The following is a 5,396-nucleotide window of genomic DNA, read 5'->3' as shown; positions in this document are numbered from 1 at the left end:
AACTTCTCATGGGCCTATCTTGATAAATCCATTTTCTTATATTTTGTACATATTCTATTAGTATAGGTTTCACATATTTTGGTCTTTTATTTTGGACCACATAGATTAGCATTTTTTTTGCCATAGGCTTATTGGGCCTGTTTTTGGGCTTTGTGGGCCTTTGGGCTTTTGGTACCCAATATTGGGCTCATTTTCATTCTTGTAATTTTTGCTATTCATTGTATTTGATTGACCATTGTATTTAGGTCATTAGATTAGGATTTAAGGAAGATTATTAGTTTAAGTGAATTAGGAAAAACTAGGTTTAATTTAGCATGCATTTAAGTTGTATTTTGAGTCACATGGATGGTGCCACCTTAGCTGAACATGTGTGACTCAAATTCAACCCTAAATGCACACTAAATCAAACCTAAATACACCTAGCATCAATGTGAACCAGACTTGCACATGTGAGTTAAGTTTTGAATTCAAAATTCAAAACTAGGTTTAATTTAGCATGCATTTAAGTTGCATTTTGAGTCACATGGATGGTTCCACCTTGGCTGAACATGTGTGACTCAAATTCAACCCTAAATGCACACTAAATCAAACCTAAATACACCTAGCATCAATGTGAACCGGACTTGCACATGTGAGTTAAGTTTTGAATTCAAATTCAAAATTTGAATTCAAAATTTGGCGCCACATGTGAAGCCTCCACATTGGCGCCAAGTGTCCCTAATTCCGGATCCATTTAAGCTTCCTCCTTCACTCATTGTATTCACTTTTGATATATGAAATTTGAGAGCAAATATTCTGCCAAGTTTCTTCCAAAAGTCACCAAGAGAGAGCCATCACTTTTTAGGAACCCTAGCTAGGTTTCCTACCATTTGAAGTGAGCTTTCCTTTGTTCCTTAAGCTTGGATGCTTCCATCCATAGTCTAGGAACCCTAAGTCCTAAAATCTTCCTTCCTTCAAGTGTCCTACATTCGGATTCAATCTCCATTGAAGAGGTCCAAGCATTGGTGAATCCGAGGAGAAGAACATCTACCACTTCTCCTAGTATTTGCCATCATTTTTGGTATCAAGAGCAAGGTTCTTCTTGGAGATAAGTTCTCTTGTGTTTTGTCCGATTGTTTTGCTGTTTCTGTACTCTTGTATGTCTTCTTTGAGTTTCTATTCGGATCTAATTGTTTTGAATCAAATTTTTTCCATAGATCCATTGTTTGATTGTTCTTGATTTCTTCCACAATCAACTTGTTTAGGACCTATTAGCTTGTGCTTATTTTTGTTTCTCTTTGAGTCTCTCCATTCTTGCATGTGTCCGTGATTGGACTTCATGCATTGCATTAGATTTTGGTTTTGAATCCATGTTTTGTCTTAGAGTTTGTGTTTAGTCCTTATGTGTTTAAGAATTCCTTGAATAGCATGTTGACCTAATTTGTTTTGAGTGCATTATTCATCATTGTTGCTTTCGGTTTGCTTTCTATTGTGCCTACCTATATGTGCTTTTCCTTTTACCTTATTGAGTTCATAATTTGCTATTAGTTCTAGAAAATTTCTTTAGAGTTAGGTTTCCATTGTGTACTTAAGTTTTCAATTCACTTTCCATTGAAAAATCTTATTAAAATTTGTGTTACTTAAAATTTCAAGTGCTTAATCCTACTTCTAGTGCACTATATTTTTGGATTCAAATTTTTAAAAAAAAAGTAAAGAGGCTGAAAACAGAGGAGAATACAGAGCCTAAAACAAAAGAAAAAGTTCTAAAGTTCAAAAGAAAAGTGTACAAAAAGAATCCAACACAAAAACCTAAAACTAGTGCACTAGTTTCATCATTTTCACTTGAATTTTTGGCTAACTTGTAGTCTCGGTTTCTATAGCTTGGAATCTTAAAAAAATTTGAAACAAAAGGAAAATACCTTCTCTGGAATCTTAATTTGAATTTAGAAAAAGAAATAATAAAAAAATATATATATATAAAGCAAATTAAAAGGAAAAAGCCGAGAACTGTACAATCTGAAAATTTCACTTGATTCCTTGGCTTGTTTTGACTACTATTTGGTTTATACTTATCCAATTGCTTTCAAATTTTTTTTTTTTGTTATTCTACTCTAGTACCTATCTAGGAACCTTCCTAACTGAGTGCTAGCCTTCTTTGGAGTCCTAAGTTTCAGTTTTATTTGTTGAACTTCTTTGAGTCTTATCATATACACCTATTACTCTTCATTTTGGTATAAGCTTTTCAAATTGTGCTTTTGTTGCTTGTCTTGTTTTCTTTCCTTAATACAAACAAACACATCACAATATAATCTCATCATAATTCATTATTTAATAAAATATATATATATATATATATATATATCTCATTTCACATACATATCTCATTTCACATTTAACATATCTCATTTCACATACATATCTCAATTCACATTTAACATATCTCATTTCACATACATATCTCAATCCATCATAATCAACACCAATTATACAATTTACAACATCATTTCCATATCCATAATTCATGTCAATCTTACAATTAACAATATCATTTTCACATCCATAATTCACATCAATCTTACAATTAACAATATCATTTCCACATCCATAATTCACACCAATCTTACAATTAACACTATGCCAAGACCTCGCCACATCTGACATAAGTGATACAGGTTAATTGCCTCCCACACCAAACCAGGGTCACGCCCTCCCTGTAGCATCACTTACCTAGGGGCCGTGCCATCCCTAGTGATTAAGGAGTACGCTCATCACTGAAGCATCACCTACCCAGGGTTCGTATCATCCCTGATCATCCGGGAGTACGCTCGTCCCTGAAACATCAACTACCCAAGGTTCGTATCATCCCTGATCATCCAGGAGTACGCTCGTCCCTGAAGCATCAACTACCAGGGTTCGTATCATCCTTGATCCTTTAGTGTAAGGAACCACAATCACATTACAATCCACACAATCTCTTGCAATTAACCCTATGCCAGGGCTGCCATAATTGACATAAGTGGTGTGTGTTAACTGTCTTACTCATCCCACACCATGCTAGGGTCACGCCCTCCCTGTAGTACCACTTACCCAGGGGCCGTGCCATCCCTAGTCACTGATGTGAGGCACCACAATCACAATCATAATCACATCCATACAACATCGCATCTCATAATTCAAATTCACATCACGTACACAATTCCACCTCACATACACAACAGATAAGCCCAACAAAATAAAGGTTTACACACCCCTCAAGTAATTCACATCAAGATCATTCATTCTTATCAATCAATACAATAATAACATTCATAAATTAATATAATTTTAACACCAACAGTGAAACCCCCAATTGTTCCAAAACCTAACTCACAGGCACTTTTCTACAGTTTCATTCTCCCTCTCAGATCATCATTCTTACAAATTAAATATGTATTTCTAATCCTCAACACATACAAAATCTACTAGGATCATCAATTTCTCAAATAGAAATATTCCAATTTTCCCAAAACCTAGATTACAGGCACTTTTCTATAATTTAGTTCTCTCTTCCAGAGCATCATTTTTACAAATAAATCATACATTCATAATCCTAAATTCATATAGAATCACATAAAACCAAGAATTCTCCAAATAGAAATAATTATAAAATTAGGGTTCTTCCTCTACCCAACTCTACATATAAATAATTCCATTTTCCCCCGTACCTGGATAAATAGGAACTAGGGCATAACCTCCACCTCTCTTTCCTTAAACAGGAACGGAAACTAAAACTGGGGCAGAACCTCATCCTCTGAGTTCCTCTTGGTCTTCAGAGAGAAAAAGAGGAAAGGAAGAGAGAACAGAAGAGAAGAGAGAGTGAGAATGAGAGGTGTCAAGAAATGAGAGGATTTGAGGCCTATTTATAGGATATTTCGCCCACCTACCACTACGTCCCGTTCCAAAATCAGAACGGCCCGTTCCAAAACCGGAACGGCCCGTTCTAAAACTCAGCAGAACGGCCTGTTCTCCCTCTGGAACGACCTGTTCTACAAGGAGAACGCCCCGTTCTCCAAGCAGAACGGCCCGTTCTACTTGGAGAACGGCCCGTTCCAAGCCCGTTCTGAAGTAACGCAGAATAACATATTTACATCCTTTGGAACGGCCCGTTCCACCTTTGGAACGGCCCGTTCTGGTAACCAAAAATACCCCTAAACTTTTAATAAATTTACGAAAATACCCATAATAATAAAAAAAAAAATTGGGGTGTTACAATGGACATCTTAGAAAGGGCTACCCATGGTGGGTTCTAACTAGTGAAGGGTTCTGATTAACGAGGTGTTGTGTGAAATGTCACCATGTGAAGTTCCATGAAGTGAAGCTGCTAAGACCTCAAATTTGAGGGATGTTACATAGAGTGATGTCTCACCGAGTGCCATTTGATGTTGATTTCTTCAAGTTGTCTTCCTAAGCATAGGCCAATCACATAAAGCATGAACGTGAGAAGGAGGCCTTAACAACTTTCGTTAGGCGTAAGGGTTGCCTTGTCAGCTGTAACATCGCTGATTTAAAGTGAAAAATTAAATCCTTGAAGTGTTTGATTCTAAGAGAGCCTAGGTTAACAAATGAAAGAAGAGAAAAAAAAAAGAGGAAGAGTTACAATTCAGAAATTAAAAAAATGAGAATGATAACAATTATGAATATATAAGACTTTAAGAGATGTTGTTAAGACATGTAAGATGCATGAAATATAAAATGTCTACTTTTTGACTTGAAAATTTTGTGCACAACATTTGAGATGCTAGTGAATGATGACATATGAAATGATGATGCATGATATGAGGAAGTCTAGACAAAGACTTGATAACGAGAAAATACAATAAGGACTTGGTTATAACATCCTATTTTTTCTTAATAAATAAATAATTAATTAGAATAATTACAAATAAAGAAATATATATTTTATTAATAAAATAAAAAGAGGAGAACTCATTAGAAATATTTGGGCTAGAATTTGGATCCAACCCAAAGGCTAATTCAAATAAGAGAGGTTAGATAGGATAAGGTCAATTTGCGCATCTTTCTTAAATACTAAGAGCACACAAGAGGAGAACTACAGGAAACCGTGGGGGAAAACATATTTAGACAACACAAGCTACTAGAAGGACACCATTCTGCAAGACTCTGTTGGTTTTCTTTTAGGAATAATAAATGACCTTACAAGGGGTGCTTTCTTGGGGTCAAGAAAGTGGTTATCTTTTGTGTTGAAGTATATGCATGTGTGTACTTGTAAACCTTCTTCCTTGAGATAGTGGAACAAAATCTTGATCAGGTGCTGATTGAGGACTGGATGTAGGTCACATGTGGAGTGGCTGAACCAATATAAAAGACTTGTGCAATCTTCTTCTGCCTTATCTTTTACTTTGAGTAATTTCTTGGTT

This window comes from Cajanus cajan, chromosome 7, assembly GCF_000230855.2.
Source record: "Cajanus cajan strain Asha chromosome 7, NIPB_CcT2T_4, whole genome shotgun sequence".
Lineage (NCBI taxonomy): Eukaryota > Viridiplantae > Streptophyta > Magnoliopsida > Fabales > Fabaceae > Cajanus > Cajanus cajan.
Note: the sequence above shows the minus strand (reverse complement) of the source record.